Consider the following 18218-nt stretch of genomic DNA (forward strand, 5'->3'; position numbering starts at 1 on the left):
AGAAAGCAAGAAATCATCCTCCAGGGAGGATGGTCATGTGAGAAATCACCCCTGGGGGGGATGGCCATGCTACAGTCCCTTTTCCTCCATTCTCCCCTAGGGATTTTGGGCACGCATGCACATGTGCCCAGCATGAGTTTTAAGCTGTCGGGTCTGGGACTCAAACTGTAGTAAACTACCAGGGCGTCCAGTGATGTAACCATTATGCCATCTGATGGTCCCCCTTTTAAATTTTTTCTAAGTAGTAGACATTTTTTCTAATGAAGTAAGAATCACTAAGTCCAAATAAAATATGATAAAAATTTAAGAAATACTCAAAAACTTGAAAATGGACTTCTGTTTCTATATGGCTACCATAGACTGATAAATAATCCTTATTCTATTTGTAATGATGCTCTGCTGGACAGGCAGAAGAACATAGTGGTTCAAGAGAATGGACTATGGGGACCAGCAGTTAGCATACTGGCTATGTCACTGGACTCCCATGTAGTCGACCACGGTTCAAGTCCCGGACCCGGTGGCTTAAAAATCACGCCAGGTGTGTGTGCCTGTGTGCCCAAGATCCTGAGAGGAGAATGGAGGAGAAGGGATTGCAGCGTGACTATCCCCCCTGGGGGGTGATTTCTCGCTTTCTGTCTCTTTGTCTCTCTCTGTCTTTCTGGCGAGCACATGCGCCCTATAGCAAAAACCTCTCCAAAAAAAAAAAAAAAAAAAGAGCATGGACTATGGGTCCAACCTAGCAGATGTCAGAGCACAACTCCTCTGTTACTTAGCAAGTTTCTAATCTCTCTAAGACTCAGTTACAATCTGTAAAGTGGTGTGCAGTAGGACCTGCCTCATACAGTTGTATAGATGAAATGCACATATTCACATAAAACACAGTGCTGGCACAGAGAAAGAACAAAGTTAGTGCTAGTTACTGTTATTCACGTCTACACTATGTATTAAATCTCCTTTAAAAACCGACCTATAGGCATTATTCAGGGACTTGCTACTTCGGTGTTAATGACATTAATCTGTTTTGGATTTTTCAGACACCCCAGATGTCAACATATATTATACTCTGGATGGGAGCAAACCTGAATTTCTAAAGAGAATTGGTTATGGTGAAAATAATACATTTAAGTATACCAAGCCTATTACTCTGCCTGATGGAAAAATACAAGTTAAAGCTGTTGCAGTCTCTAAGTAAGTTACAAGCATGATGACTCAACTAATTTATAGTATAATAACATTATGTTCTGATTTTATTTCTTCCTTTGTGCTGCTTCTGATGCACTACGGGCACTGAAGAAAAGGTTAATTCTAGCATGCATATGTAGTTTTGGGGTTTTACTTGCCTTTTATCAAGGTATTCTGTAAAGTGTAAGTTGGTATAGGGCACATGCACTCACCAGAGAGAGAGAAAGAGAGAGAGAGAGAGAGAAAGCAAGAAAGCAAGCCACCAGGTCTAGGATGTGAACCTCTGTCAACCATGTAAGAGTTCAGTGCCTAGCCACCATGCCACCTGCTGGCCACAAAGTGTTGTGCTATGTTAAAACTGTTTTTATTTGTTGTTTAGAGAGATTTTTGCTATAAGGTGTGTGTACTTATCAGAGAGAGAGAGACAGAAAGACATAAAGCAAGAAATTGCCTCCTGAGGGGATGGCCACATCACAGTCCCTCCTCCATTCTCCTCTTGGGATCTTGGGCACACATGCACATCGGCCTGGTATAAGTTTTAAGCTGCTGAGTCCAGGACTCAAACTGCAACTGCGGTCGGAGTCCAGCGACATAATTATTATGCCATCTGCTGGTCCCAAAACTGTTCTTATTTTTAATTCCACATTGGGATTTTAGGAAGGAAGATGCTTTCCAGGGCTGGGGACCCCAGAAGAGCTTCATCTGGCTCTGAAGAAAATCTTGCATGTAGTGGATTTATTTTTTTCATTCCTGAGGGTGCAGCCTAAAACCTCCACCATCATTCTCTATTTCATTTTATATTGACTTAATTGGCTTCAAAGTTATTGTCCTTTCCACCTTTTAGACATTAGCTTTTAATTTTTTTTGTCCTCTTTCCTATGTAATGACTTTTGATCATTTTCAAATATAGAAACACTACTTAATTTGGAAACCTTTGATGTGTTGTGGAGAAAAAACAAAACAAAACTCAAATATTTGATAGGTCTATGTGACTGCGAGAGGAGTCTTTTTTTTTTGTCCAGAAAGACAGGTTTGGCCACATTCTAGGAATACTTTTAAACCTTCAAACAAATACCTGAATGACCCAGGTACTTTAAAAAAGACTCTTAGGCCAGCCAGTACTGTGATGGTTAGGGTGGGTGGATCTCACATGGCCAACTGTGCAGTTTGAGTTTTGGACCAGATAGCTTGAAGAACGTGCCCGGTGGATATGTGTGTGTGCCCAAAAACCCCAAGGGGAGAATGAAGGAGAAGGAATTGCAGCGAGACTACCCTCCCTTGGGAGTGCTTTCTCATATTCTCTCTCTCTCTCTCTCTCTCTCTCTCTGGTAAATGTACACACCCTATAGCAAACAAACAAAAAGAACTCTACAGGATCTCCCTTCTGGTTGAACTACTGCATGACTTTTTGAGGAGAGCTACAGAGTATAAACCGAAAATGATCACTTTGGCATTTGAAAATTAAAACAAGAAAATAAAAAATGAAACAGAACAACAGTTTCATACACAGTATTATTCTTCAATAATTGTTGGAATTTGTGGCCTTTACTCACTTGCCAAACCACTTCTATCAAAAGAACTCATCTTGGGTCAGCCCTAGGTCTAGGTTCAAGTCCCAGCCTGGGTAGCTTGAAAAACACACTAAGCATGTGTGTATCCATGCCCCAGATCCCAAAAGGATGGAGCATAGATGAGAAGGAATTGCAGGGTGACTGGTTTTTTTATGGGGAGTGCTTTTTTTTCTTCTCTATTTCTCTGATGAGCACACACAACCTCTGACTATTAAAAAAAAAAAAAAGAAAAGAAAAGAAAGAAAGAAAGAAGAAAAAGATAAATTGATCCAAATTCTCAGTAAAAATCAAGAAGCCGAGTAATCTGGTGCCTAAGGTATAAGGCAGGTGCCATTAGAAGCTTCAGGTAGTAGTAACATGAAATAATTTAATAACTCTGTGGTTTGAAGGAATTAACAAAGCTTTCAAAAGAGTGTTAAAAATAAGGTCATGCTGGGGCAGTCAGGTGGCGTGGTGGTTCAGGGCGCTGGTTCCTACGTGGCTGACTGCAGTTCGAGTTTCGGACCTGGTGGCTTGCTTTCTCTCTTCTCTCTTTCTCTCTCTCTCTCTCTCTGTCCCTCTCTGGTCAAATTAAAATAAATAAATAAAGTTAAATAAAATAATTCTTAAAAAAAAATAAGATCATGCTTTATGCCTTTGCCCATCCTGTTCTGTGCCCACACTGTCTATTCTGAAAAGTGCTATTAGTATTTCAGATGTGCTCAGCTTGGAGAAAGCATTTTTGCAAAGAGGGTTTATATTTTCAAATGAAACAAAAGTAGTACTTTGATCCCAGCAGATGGCATAATGGTTACATTGCTGGAGTCCCACATGGTGGACTACGGTTAGTGTCCGGGACCCAGTGGCTTAAAACTCACAGAAGCTGTGTGTGTGTTCATGCTCAAAATTCCAAGAAGAGAATGGAGGAGAAGGAATTGTGGCATGGCCATAACCCCTGGGGTGTGTGTGTGTGTGTGTGTGTGTGTGTGTGTAATTTCTTGCTTTATGTCTATCACACATACCCTATAGCAAAAAAAAAAAAAAAAAGCCTCTCTCTATAAAAAGTAGTGCTTGTATAGTTTTGTGACAAAATAATTACTTGTGAAAATTATACTGTTAATTCAAGTCTGTTTCTAGATACTAAAGATAACTAGTTTATTTCATTTATTTATTTACTGTTATTATTCATACATTCAATTGCTATCCATCATTTAGATTGCGAAGAGACTTTACCAAGCATAATGTACACCTCAGTCCAGCCCAGTTGAAAATACTATACACATCCTCATCAACAGATAATAAACCATATCTGTGTCCACAAGTGTCTTACCTTGCTATTTTTTCCCAAGTTTCCTTTCCTATACTCTTCCCCTCCCACACTCTCTGAGGCACAGTTAACAAATATTCTCTCCTGTTCTGAGGGTTGTCGATTCACACTAATTACAGTGTCCTTCGCTGTGCGGAAACTTCTTAATCTGGTGTATTTCCACCTGTCTATTTTGGGGACTATTACCTGTGCTTTGGGGTCTTGCTTAAGAAGTCTTTGCCTACCCCCATGTCTCCCAGTTTTTCCCCAGTGTTTTCCGTCAGTAGTTTTATAGTTTGCGGTCTTAAGTTAGATCTTTGATCCACTTTGAGTTGATTTTTGTTAATGGTGACAGACAGGGGTTCAGATTCATCATTCTGCAGGCGGATATCCAGTTTTTCCAGCACCATTCCCTTTTCCCACTGGATTGAATGGTACCCTTTGTCAGAGATGAGTTGGCTGTATGTTTTGGGGTTCATTTCTGGGGTCTCTACTCTGTTCCATTGGACCTCACCTCGTGTCTGTTTTTGTGTCAATACTATGCTAGTTTGATTATCACAGCCTTGTAATATATTTTTGGGACATGAAGTGAGATGCCACCTACTCCAGTCTTCTTGCACAGAATGGCTTCAGCAAAACGGGGTCTTTTGTGGTTCCAGACAAATTCTATGATTGTCTTTTCTATATCTGTGAAGAATGTCTCTTATAATTTCATAAGGATTCCATTAAATATGTAGATTAATTTGGATAGGATTGTCATTTTGATTATATTAATTCTGCCCTCCAGGGACATGGGATGTTCTTCTACTTTTTAGTGTCCTTTTCAATGTCCTTTTAAAGGTTTTCATAGATTTCCTTGTAGAGGTCTTTGACTTCCTTGGTTAGTTTTATTTCTAAGTATTTTATACTTCTTGTGGCTACGGTAAGTGAGATTACCTTCTTCAGTTCTGTCTCTGTCTGCTTGTTGTTTGTATATAGAAATGCTATAGATTTTTGTAAGTTAATTTTGTGTCCTGCCACTTTACTGTATGCATTTATTACTTTGAGAAGTTTTTTCATGGGTACTATTGGGTCTTCTGTGTATACAATCATGTCATCTGCAGAGATCATTTCAGCTCTTCTTTCCTATTGGAATGCCTTTTATTTCCTCCTCTTGTCTGACTGCATTAGCTAGGACTTCAAGTACTATATTGAACAGGAGCGGGGAAAGTGGGCAGCCTTGTCTTGTACCAGTTTTTAGTGGAAAAGCTTTCAGCTTTCCCCCGTTCAGTATAATGTTAGCTATAGGTTTTTCATGGATGGCTTTTATTATGCTGAGAAGCAATCCTTCTATGTTGATTTTACGGAGAGTCTTAATCATAAAAGAATGTTGTATTTTGTTAAATGCTTTTTCTGCATTGATTGAAATGATCATATGGTTTTTATCTTTCTTTCTGTTGATATGGTGTATTACATTTATGGTTTTTCATGTGTTGAACCACCCGTGCATCCCTGGAATAAAGCCTACCTGGGCATGATGAATAACCTTTTTAATATGCTGTTGGATACGGTTAGCAAGTATCTTGTTGAGGATATTTTTGCATCTATATTCATCAGAGATACAGGTCTGTAGTTTTCCTTTTATGTTGTATCCTTATCCGTTTTGGGAATAAGGGTAATGGAGGCTTCATAGAATGAATTTGGAAGGATTCCTTCCTTTTGGATCTCTAGAAACAATGTGGGTAGAATGGGAGTTATTACTTCTTTAAATGTTTTATAAAATTCAGCAGTGAAGCCTTCGAGACCTGGAGTTTTTTTGGTTGGGAGGTTATTACTGATTCAATCTTGTTGCCTATTTTAGGTATATTCTGGCTTTTGATGGCCTCCTGAGTCAATTTTTTTTTTTTTTGAGAGGTTTTCACTAGAGGGCGCGTGCGCTCGCCAGACAGACAGAGAGAGACAGAGAGATAGAAAGTGAGAAATCACCCCCCCGGGGGGATGGCCACGCCGCAATCCCTTCTCCTCCATTCTCCTCTCGGGATCTTGGGCACACACGCACACACGCCCGGCATGAGTTTAAGCCGCCGGGTCCAGGACTTGAACCGTGGTCGACTACGTGGGAGTCCAGTGACATAGCCATTACGCTAACTGCTGGTCCCCCTGAGTCAATGTTAGTAGATTTATATGTGTTCAGGAATTTGTCCATCTCATCTAGGTTTTCTTCTTTGTTAGCATATAGTTGCTCATGGTATCCTCTAATGATGTTTTGTATTTCTGTTATGTCTGTTGTAATGTTGCCTGATTTGTTGCAAATTTGATTTGTTGCAAATTTGATTTATCTGGTTCCTTTCTTTCTTCTTCTTAGTAAGTCTAGCTATTGGTATGTTAATCTTGTTTATCTTTTCAAAGAACCAGCTTTTGCTTTCATTTATTTTCTGTATAGCTCACTTATTTTCTTTCATTTATTTCTGCTTGAATCTTTATTACTTCTTTTCTCCTGGCATTTTTTGAATTTTTCTGTTGTTGTTTTTTCCAATTCCCTGAGGCATGATGTTAGGTTGTCCTTTTGCCACCTTTCCATCTTTTTCTTGTGTGCACTGATTGCTATGAACTTCCCCCTTAATGACAGCTTTTGTTGTGTCCCATAAATTATGGAAACTTGTGTACTCATTATCATTTGTTTCCGTGAATCTTTTTATTTCCATGAAATAAAAAGATCTAAAAGAAGTAGACTGTAAGACTTAATCTCTTCAGTAATCATAAAGTCATTCAGAAGTAGATTATTTAGTTTCCATATATTTGTGTATTTTTGAGTGTTTTTCCTTAGATTAATATAAAGTTTAATTCCATCATGGTCAGAAAAGATGCTGGATGTACTTTCTATGCCTTTGAATCTGTGAAGGCTGGTTTCGTGCCCTATCATGTGGTCAGTCTTTGAGAAAGTCCCATGCGAGGCTGAGAAAAATGTATATTCTATGTTTTGGGGGTGGAAAGTTCTATAGATATCTATCAAGTCCATCTGACTTGTGGTATCATTTAGGTCCTGAATCTCTTGCTTGGGTTTTGTCTCACTGACCTGCCTAAAGGAGATAATGGGGTGTTGAGATCTCCAACAATTAGTGTCTTACAGTCTACTTCTTTTAAAACTAGTAGTCTTTCCTTTACATATTTGGGTGCTCCTGAGTTCGGTGCATAGATATTTCTAAGTGTTATATCTTCTTGGTGAATTAGCCTTTTTACTACTATATAATGACCTTCTTTATTTTTTCCTTACGGTTTTTGTCCAAAATTAGTATAGTCAGTCAGTTTGTGTCTCTTGATTGAAGAACTTAATCCATTGACGTTCAACATTATTATCTGTATTTCCAGACTTGTCCCTACCATTAAGTTGGCCATATTCTTTGTTGTTTTTTGTTCTCTTATTGCTGTTTATCTTTCTTTAGTTTTCTTTGTATAGTGCTCCTTTCAGAATTTCTTGAAGAGCTGGTCTGGAGTTGGTAAATTCTATCAGGTTTTGTTTATCCAAGAACATTTTTATCTTCTTTTCCATATGAAGGATAATCTTGCCAGGTATAGTATTCTTGGTTGAAATTGTTTTTCATGTAGTACTTTGAATGTATTTCCCTATTCCTTCCTTGATTGCAGTGCATCCAGTGTGAGGTCCGGTGTTAGCCTGATGGGATAGACTTTGTAAATGATTTGATGTTTCTCTCTTGCCAATCTTAGTATCTTGTCTTTACCTGTCATTTTGGTCAATCTAGCTTGGGGTCCTTTGAATTTCTTGGGTCTGGATGTTTGAGTGCCTCTCTAGATTTGGAAAGTTTTCTTCCAGAATTTCATGGAATAGATTGTCAATGCCCTTATTAGTTTCTTTACCTTCTGGAATACCAACTATTTGGATATTGGGGCATTTCATGGTATCTAGTATTTCTTCTTTATTATCCTCAGCTTTCTTGGCTGTTTTTTCAGTATTTTTGATAATTTTTTCTAGGTCATTGGTTTTGCCTTCTACATTTGAAATGGAATCTTCTGCATGTTCTAGCCTGCTTTTGATACTTTTAAGGGAGGTTTTAATTTCCTGTATTACACCCTTTATATTTAACAGTTTCATTTGATTCTTTTTCATGGTGTCCAATTCTTTCATATCATGGAAAGACTTCCTCGTTTCTTGGAGCTCTGTTTCTTTTCTTTTGAATCTCATAGAATTTTGTTACCATAAGTACTCTTAATTCTTTTTCTGACATTTTGGTAATATCCTCTAATTTTTCCCTACTTGGAGACAAGTTACAGTGTTCTTTTGATAGAGATGTACTACTTGGTTCTCTCATCCTTGAGGCTCTTCTCTGATTTTTAGTCATTTGGTAATGCATTCACTTCTGGTCAATTTGTTGGAGATGGATTCTGTGACAGTAAACTTGTGGTTTCCCTCCACTGTAAAATGATTTGGTGCTATTTTCTTCCTTCTACTCTGTCCTCCAATGTGGGAATTACCAGAATAGTTTTGCAATAGGATTTATGAAGGGGGAATTTCACTATTTTTGCAACCACTACACTGAGGTGGAAAGAATTCTCTAAAACTTGGCAATGTTCAGATGTTTAGCTACTATGCACCTAGTCGTCTCTAGGCAGTGGGTAAGGGCTGAGCAGTAAAACAGGAAACTAAGGTAAATGAAAAACAATGTAGGCAATAGAAATAGGGAGAAAAAAAAAAAAAAAAAACAAAGAAAAAAGGAAGGAAAGTACTAAAGAAAAAGAGAAAAGGACCAAAAGAAAAAAGAAAAAAAGAAAAGAAATCACTTTGCAGAAAATGAAATTGGATTAAAAATGGAATGCCCAACACAGGCTAAAGTGAAGATGCCTGGCCACTTTCTATCCTGAGTGAGGAAAGAAGAGAGAAATTAACAAGAGAAAGGCACAAGCAGAGCAGAAAAGCTGATTTTTTAAAACAGAGAAAAAAAATGTCAGAAAGGACAGAGAAGAGCAAGATGGATCTGCTTGCCTGCCTGGATAATACTGGGTCTGGAGCCAGGTTGGGGGTGGGGGGCCTGCCTGGGGGAGGGCTTCATAGCCCTGAGCTGAACCCAGAGGCCCAACACAGGCTCAGTAACTAGGTTATTAATCAGGAGAGACAGCACATTAAATGAGATTGCTAACAATTTAAGGCTATTAACATAATAACAGGGAAAATTATGGTCATGAAGTTTTAAATTACATAGTAAATAATGAATTTGAATGTTGAATAATAAGTAAAGAAATTAGAATACAAGATATTATTATTATTATTTTATTTGCCAGAGGATTCATGTGCTCCTTGAGAGAAACAGAGAAAAGTAAGAAAGTACCCCCCATGGGGCATGGTCACACCACAATCCCTTCTCCTCCGTTTTTCCTTTCTTTTGAGATTTGGGCACATACACAGACACCTACCTGACATGTTTTATCAAACTACCAGTTCTGGGGCTTGAACTGTGTAGTTGGCTATATAGTATCTAGTCACCTTAACCACCACGCCATAGACTGGCTCTTTACTACATTATTTTTTTTTTGGAGAGATTTTCACTGTAGGGCGCGTGCGCTCGCCAGACAGACAGAGAGAGTCATAGAGACAGAAAGCGAGAAATCACCCCCCAGGGGGGATGGTCACGCCACAATCCCTTCTCCTCCATTCTCCTCTCGGGATCTTGGGCACGCACGCACACGCGCCCGGCGTGAGTTTTAAGCCACCGGGTCCGGGACACAAACCGCGGTCGACTACGTGGGAATCCAGCGACATAGCCATTACGCTAACTGCTGGTTCCCTTTACTACATTATTTTAAATCATGTTTTAAAAAGCACAGAGAAAAGACTAAAAAAAATGCCAAACTTAAGTAGTTATTGCCTCTGGTGACATAGTTAATGTATGTATGCTTTCATTTTTATTTTATTTTATTTTTTTTTGAGAGTGGTTTTTGCTATAAGGGTGCATGTGCTTGCCAGAAGGACAGAGAGAGACAGAGAGACAGAAAATGAGAAATCACCCCCCAGGTGGGATGGCCACGCCGCAGTCCCTTTTCCTCCATTCTCCTCTTGGGTCTTGGGTACACATGCACATGTGCCCAGCGTGAGTTTAAGCCACTGGGTCCAGGACTCAAACCGCAATCATCTACATGGGAGTCCAGTGACATAGTCATTATGCCAACTGCTGATCCCGCTTTTCTTTTTTTGATTTTTTTTTTAAAGTTGCCGGTAGGAACATGAGCTTACCATTGAGAGATAGAGAAAGAGAGAGAGAGAAAGGAAGAGAAAGAGAGTGAGAAATCACCTTTCAGGGGAATGGTCACGCTGCAAGCCCTTCACACACATGCAGCTGGTGTTTCTCAAGCCATTGAGTCAGCATTTGAACCACATAGTCAGCCATATTTATCCAGCTGCCCCGACCACTATGCTATGAGCTGGCCCTCTTGAAAATTTTCATAGCTTTCACAATTTAATAATGTCATTTTTATTCATTTATTTTTAGAGAGAGATTTTTGCTATAGGGGATGTGAACTCACTGGAGAGAGAAAGCGAAAAATCACCCCGTAGGGCAGATGACCACACCACAATCCCTTCTCCATTCTCCTCTTGGGATTTTGGACACACACGCACACGCGCCTGGTGTGAGTTTTAAGCTGCTGGATCCAGGACTCAAACCACAGTCAACTATTTGAGAGTCTAGCAACGTAACCATTATGCTATCTGCTGGTCCCAGAAATGCATGTTTTTATTAAAGCTTGATATTCTAAAATGAAAGGAAAGTAGTAAGTGCATTGTATGTATGTGCTTTCATATGTATAGAATTTCTCTTCTAAGAATGGTCACTAAAAAACACAGGTGAGATGGGAATCAGCAGTTAGCATAACGGCTATGTCGCTGGACTCCCACGTAGTCGACCGCGGTTCGCATCCTGGACCTGGTGGCTTAAAACTCACGCTGGGCGCATGTGCGTGCGTGCCCAAGATCCCAAGAGGAGAATGGAGGAGAAGGGATTGCGGCGTGACCATCCCCCCGGGGGGGTGATTTCTCACTTTCTGTCTCTCTGTCTCTCTGTCTGTCTGGTGAGCGCACGCGCCCTATAGCAAAAACCTCTCCAAAAACAAAAACAAAAACAAACAAACAAAAAAAACACAGGTGAGGGACCAGCAGGTGGCATGGTGGTTAAGGCCTCTGGACTTCCATATGACTGACCTTGGTTCAAATCCCACACCTGGTGGCTTGCTTTCTCTCTCTCTCTCTCTTGTTCTCTTGTTCTTTCACTCTGTCCCTCTCTGGTCAAATAAAAAAAATAAGTAAATAAATAAAGTTAAATAAGACAATTCTTTAAACACACACACACACACACACACACACACACACACACACACACAGGTGGACAGGAGGGAACAGGAACTAGGGAATGTTTCAGCAATAGAAGGGGATTGTTAGGCAATGGTCTGTGCTAATGACCTAGTTCAGGGTTCAGGGTATATAAACTTACTGACATCTGCCTTGCCTTTTTAGAGTCTTCTTTGTGGTCAGGAACTTCCTATCTGAGATAACATTATTTTGTAGTGCTTTTGCATGAGTTTGCATGACTCTTTCTTGTCTGCAAACTTATATAGGGGTCAGGGCAAGTCAAGCCAGGTGTAAATAAAAGCTGCCTTGAACCAAGGGTACAGGTAATTGGAGGAATCAAGAGTCCTCTGAAAACAATTGTTTTTTTCAACAGAACTATGAGGAACTCCCATGTCATGCAACAATGGTTGATTAGAGCAAAATTGTCAGTGGATTAGCAGGGCTTCTCATGGATAACCACCTGCAGTTCTGTGAAATACATAAAAATTAACTTCCTAGCTAGAGGTCATTTTTTTTAAAAGAGATTTTTTTTTTTTGCTAGAGACAAAGAGAGAGAAACAGAAAGCAAGAAATCACCCCCTAGGGGGATGGCAACGCCGCAATCCCTTCTCCTCCATTTTTCTCTTGGGATGTTGGGCACACACACATATGCACCCAACATGAGTTTTAAGCCTCCAGGTCCATTTCTCAAGCTGTAGCTGAGTACATGGGAGTCTAGCAACATAACCATTACGCCGTTTGCTGGTCCCACCAGCGTAAGTTTTAAGCCACTGGGTCTGGGATTTGATCCGCAGTTGACTATGTGGGATTTCAGTGATGTAACCATTATGCCATTTGCTGGAGATCATTTTTTATTAATGCTTATTATATAGCTTAAGTTACCAGAGGCAGTACAGTATATTCTGTTTGCATGCAAGAAAAGACTCAGATGTCATCTCCATAGGCAAAAAGGCAAGAAGTAAGCTGCTTTGAGACAGGCAGCTTGGAGTATGGAAAGAGGACAGGGCTTAGAGGCATGTAGATAAGAATTTTAACCTCAGTTCTATCACTTACATTTTGCATGACCTTGGCTATGTTGTGTGACTTTCTGATTCTCAGTTTTCGTTGTTGTTAAATGAGGTTACTAGAACTGGACAACCATTGTGAAGGTCAGAGAATATGTCTGGTTTTAACACTTGGCACTTGCATACAGAGTAGTTATTATTGTTATTGCTGTTATTATAATCACGCACTGTGTGATGTTTTAGTCAATGACAGATCTCATATCTTGTATACAGCGGTCGTCCTATAAGATTATAATAAGCTATACTATATAGCCTACGTGTGTAGTAGGCTGGGCTCCACTCTCTAGGTTTGTTTACGTACACTCTGTAGTGTTCACACAAACATGAAATCATCTAACAAGACACTTCTCAGAACATATCCTGTAATTAAGCAATGCACGACTGTGTTGGAATTCTTAACAAAAGGCTAAAAGATTGCTGATGTGACCCAATTCAAAAGGCATTCCACATATTTGAAAGTTTATGCCTGGGTGAATATGTGGTTTCCTCTTAACTGCTTCATGTTCCCAAACCCAAGGTTTTCAACTGGGCACAATTTTGTGTCACCCCTCCCCCATCACTACCACCCTGCTCCAGGGAACACCTGTTAATGTCTAGAGGTGACAACTGGAGGTGATAATGTGCTAGTGGCATCTAGTGGATAGAGGCTAGGTATGCCACGAAATATTTTACATTGCCCAGGACAGCTCCGCACAACAAAGAATTATCTAGCCCACAATTTCAGTAGCTTTCAGTAAGTAGAGAAAATCTGACCTAGACCAAATTGCAGAATCCTGCATAGACAGCTTCATAACTCTCTTATAATCATTTAGAGTAATTCTGGCATTGCATTGGGGCGCTAGTGTCTTTGTGAGGATAGAGCTACACATACTGTGTTTTTTGTTTGTTTGTTTGCTTGTTTTAATGTCGGGTATACTTTGTGCTGGTAATCCTGAAGGTTCATATTTAAGTAAGGTCTCTAATTCCAGCCCTAACAAAAATGTACATGTGTCTCAAACATGATCTGAGCTCTGAGCAGGATTTATAACTCCAACTCCCAAATCTAATCCTTTGTTGAGATTATGATCAATATTAAATATTCTGTTTAGCAGGCAGTTTAAACTGGTTTCCATGCTGCTCTTGGCTAGGACAGAGTTCATGGGTGAGTGCCTTGGCTGGGTCTCCAAAGCACAGGACCAGCCGTGGTAGGGGAGACAACCTGGACCTTAAAGTGGTAGAACAAGTGGGTAAGAACCAGACTTCTACTTGGTGTGGGATCATAAATGTACACTCAGGGAGCCCCATGATTATTCAGGATTTAAAGGGTTCCTGGATGGAGGTGTTTGTGATGTCTGGTCTAATAAGGAGGACCACTGGATCTTGGATGACAAACCTGGGGAACAAAGGTGAACATGCAGATGCAGTGGATGCCGAGGTCAAATAGTAATTCACCTAAAGGATTATATCTGCCTCCAATTTATATACCTATAAATCTAGTTTTGTTGTTTTAAAAAAAGTGTTTCCCCAAAGTGTAACCATTCAAGAGTTTCTCTAACCAGTGACCATGCGAGTATCCACTGATCACAGGAAGCCAAGCATGCTAGTCCTCAAATATTGTTACTCACAGATAAGAAGTGGCTATTTAGATTAATTCTGTATTTGTGAAGAATATTTTTTTCCATCTTCTAAAAATGTAGCTTAAAATTTCTGCATCATTTAACATGAAACATTTCTCAACTGTCTTGCAATTGATTGTGCATTTCTGAGGACAGTATTTATGTAACAAATTTAAAAATTATTAATTTAATTTATTATTATTATTATTAATTTGCTATAGGGCATGTGTGCTTACCAGAGACAGACAGAGGGACAGACAGACAGAGAAAGCAAAAAAGCAAGCCGCCAGGTCCCAGACTCGAACAGCCATTGGCCACATGGGAGTCCAGCCCCTTAACCACCATGCTACCTGCTGGCCCCTATGCAATGAATTTTAAGCTGTTTGGGATACTTATTTACTTAAAGATTTAAAACTTTTAAGAAACATTTTAAAAAATGAAACATAAACTAATATCAAAGACCAAAATGAAAATCAATAAGAGCAAAGCAGAGAGAGTACTGAAGAGCGACTATTGGAAATGTAAAGAAGTATTAAGTGTCTGGGCAGATCAAACAGAATACTGGCCTGAGTAAACAATGAGCCATTACTGCATAGAAAACGTAAGCAAGAAAAGGAAGCATATGTTCCAGCTGTGAACTTTCAATATAAATGAGTCGGGGGACCAGCAGTTAGCGTAATGGCTATGTCGCTGGACTCCCACGTAGCTGACTGCAGTTCGAGTCCCAGACCTGATGGCTTAAACTCACGCCGGGCACGTGTGTGTGCGTGCCCAAGATCCCGAGAGGAGAATGGAGGAGAAGGGACTGCGGCGTGGCCATCCCCCCTGGGGGGTGATTTCTCACTTTCTATCTCTCTGTCTGTCTCTGTTGTCTGTCTGGCGAGTGCACACGCCCTATAGCAAAAACCTCTAATATATATATATTTATAAATGAGTGGGGTAAGAATTAAACATATCAAAGGGACCAGCAGTTAGCGTAATGGCTATGTCGCTGGACTCCCACGTAGTTGACTGCAGTTCGAGTCCCAGACCTGATGGCTTAAACTCACGCCGGGCACGTGTGTGTGCGTGCCCAAGATCCCGAGAGGAGAATGGAGGAGAAGGGATTGCGGTGTGGCTATCCCCCCTGGGGAGTGATTTCTCGCTTTCTGTCTCTCTATCTCTCTCTCTGTCTGTCTGGCGAGCGCACGCGCCCTATAGCAAAAACCTCTCCAAAAAAAGAAAAAAGAAAAGAAAAGAAAAAGAATTAAACATATCAAGTAAATACAATAATCATAGTTATGATGGTATGACAAAGGCTGCCGGCTGTCCTCCAGAATCTTTTTCCCTTTTATAATAATAGAGCCAGATACACGGTCGCCTAGAAGATGCTTTCCAATCCCCCTTATAGCCAGCTAGAGGCATGAAGAAGTGATATGTTCAATTTCTAGAGCATGCCTTTAAAGAGATTGGGTGGATCCCACTTCCCACTAGCTGGAATGTGAATGTGGTCAGTCAGCCATGTTGGCTCATTCAGACAAGTGCAGTGCCCTATGAATGGTGAAGCAACAGGTAGAAACTTGAACACATGCCTGTCGCTGTGGCCCCTATATACCAGCTCTTACAGTTTTACTCTGTTGCCACTGTCTTGTTTAGGTGACTTGTTCAGGTTCTGTGCTACAACAGCCAGACTTATATCCTACTACATAAGGGACACATCTCAAGCAAATACCTACAAAAAACATGATCAGGAGTGCAGGTGCTCAAAAAGACTGACAGTATCAAGCATCAGCTACTGAGTGGAGAAACTGGAACTCTCAGATTTACTGGTGGAAATGTAAAGTGGAACAGTTGTGGTTGGACAATCTCTAAAAAGCTAAAGATATACTTACCTTACGACCCAACAATTCTACTCTTGGGTTATCTAGCCTGGAGAAATAAAAACTTGTCCACACAAAGACTTATTTATGGATGTTCAGAGTAGCAGTATTCATAACAGCCCCAAACCAAAAACAATCCAATGACCATCAGCTGGGGAATGGATACACAAGCTCTAGTGTGTCCGTAAAATGAATGTTACTCAACAGTAAGAATAAACATGTTACAGCAACATGGATGGACCTGAAGAAAATCATAAGTGGAAGAACCAGACATGTAAGATGATTACATTTGTATGATTTCATTTATTTTTAATTTCTAGAAAAAGCAAAACTGTAGAGATGGGAAGCAGAGATTGCCTGGGACATTATAGAGGTTAGCAAGGAAGAACTACACATGGGCACAAGAAAAACTTTTTGGATGATAAAATAGAAATGTTCAAAAAGTTGAGTGTGGTAATAGTTGCACAGTTGTATAAAAGTGCTAAATCTCTGGGGCTGGCCGGTGGCATGGCGGTTAAGGGCACTGGACTCCCACATGGCCAACTATAGTTCAAGTCTCAGAATTGGCGGCTTGCTTTCTCTCTCTCTCTCTCTCTCTCTCTCTCATTTTTTCTTTCTCTCTGTCCCTCTCTGGTCACATTAAAATAAACAAGTAAATAAAGTTAAATAAAAAATAATTCTTAAAAAAATTAAAAACAGTGCTAAATCTCATTGAATTGGATACTTAAAATAGGTGAATTTTTTGTCCAGTAAATTCTGTCTCAATAAATCTTCTGAACAAATGAGTATAGGCTGGGACCAGCAGTTAGCGTAATGGCTATGTCACTGGACTCCCACGTAGTCGACTGTGGTTCAAGTCCCAGACCCAGTGGCTTAAACTCAACACTGGGCATGTGTGCGTGCGTGCCCAAGATCCCGAGAGGAGAACAAAGGAGAAGGGATTGCGGCGTGGCCATCCCCCCTGGGGGGTGATTTCTTGCTTTCTATCTCTGTCTCTCTCTGTCTGGTGAGCGCACGTGCCCTATAGCAAAAACTTCTCCAAATAAAGAAAAAAAAATGTAGGTGAGCTGCTGGTATTGAGGTGAAATCACCACTAGTTTTGTCATGGCCACTTTTGTACTGTCCTCTGATGGAATTTCTATTGCATCTGAGAAGGTCATGATTAATTGTGAAATATTATGAATAAATTGAAAACATAATAGTATTTGAGGAATAACAGTTACAAAATCTACCAGAGCAGCATATATTATGTGTCAGTAATGAGTAAGGAAATGCTCTTGACTTACAGAACGATACTTAGATACCTATGCAACCACAGTTTTTGATTTAGAATAGAGGCTTAAGTTGTGAGATCTTTACAATGAATGTAGTAGTCTCCAGAGATGGTCGCAATGAACCAGGCTGGTCAGTGTTCATGTCCTTTCATAACCTCTGGGCCCTGGGACTTGCTTTTGACCAATAGAATGATACAGAAATGATGGCAAGGACTTCTACAGTCACAAAAGGTCTCATGGTTTCTCCTTTGGTTTCTCGGAACATAAAACTGGGAGAAGCCAGACACTGTGTAGGAAGTCTGATTACTGATACTTTCATACTGTGAGAAAGCTCAAGCTGATCACATGGAGAGGGAGGGTGAGAGAGTTAGAGACAGAGAGACTGAGAGAGATGACCAGTGAATTTCTGGATGTTCCAGTCCTCAGAGCCCAGGCTCTGCCTCTACAAATGGAAGGAGCCACTTTGGACACCCAGCCCAACTAAGCCTTCAGTTCACTCCAGCCCCTACAGCCACATGGAAGAACTCAAATGAGAGCTACCTAGTTGAGCCCAGCTAATTACAGAACTGTATTCAGTTTTGCTTTTTAAGATTTTACCAGAGGGTGTGGGTGCTCACTGGAGAGAACAACACCCAAGAGAGGGAGAAAACACCTTCTGTGGGGAATGGTCATTTTACTATCCATTCTCCATTCCTCTCTCCTTTTGGGATTTTTGGGCACACATGCATGTGGACCCATTGTGTTTCTCAATCTTCCTGGTCCAGGACTTGAACCACATAGTCATCCATGAGGGATCCAGCTGCCTGAGCTACCACACCACCCCTTGGCCCAGATTTGTGTTTTAAGGTACCATGTTGGGGATGTTTATCTACATAGCAAGAGATAACCAAGTGAGAAAGAGGTAAGGAAAACCTATAGAATTGTATTTTGCTGGGATCAGTAGATGATGTAATGGTTATGTCGCTGGACTCCCATGTAGTTGATTGCAGTTTGATTCCTGGACCTGGAAGTTTAAAACTCACATGCATGCCCAAGATCCCAAGAGAAGAATGGAG

The 18218-nt window shown here is 40.3% G+C and overlaps 1 protein-coding gene across 1 annotated transcript in view; it reads left to right on the forward strand.

The window, feature by feature from the left end:
• DZANK1 (double zinc ribbon and ankyrin repeat domains 1) overlaps positions 1 to 18218 on the forward strand; it is a 191113-nt gene that overhangs the window by 8073 nt on the left and 164822 nt on the right. The gene's annotated exons all lie outside the window — the stretch shown is intronic.

The sequence above is a fragment of the Tupaia chinensis genome, unplaced genomic scaffold (assembly GCF_000334495.1).
Source record: "Tupaia chinensis unplaced genomic scaffold, TupChi_1.0 Scaffold142716_1, whole genome shotgun sequence".
In the NCBI taxonomy this organism is placed as follows: domain Eukaryota; kingdom Metazoa; phylum Chordata; class Mammalia; order Scandentia; family Tupaiidae; genus Tupaia; species Tupaia belangeri.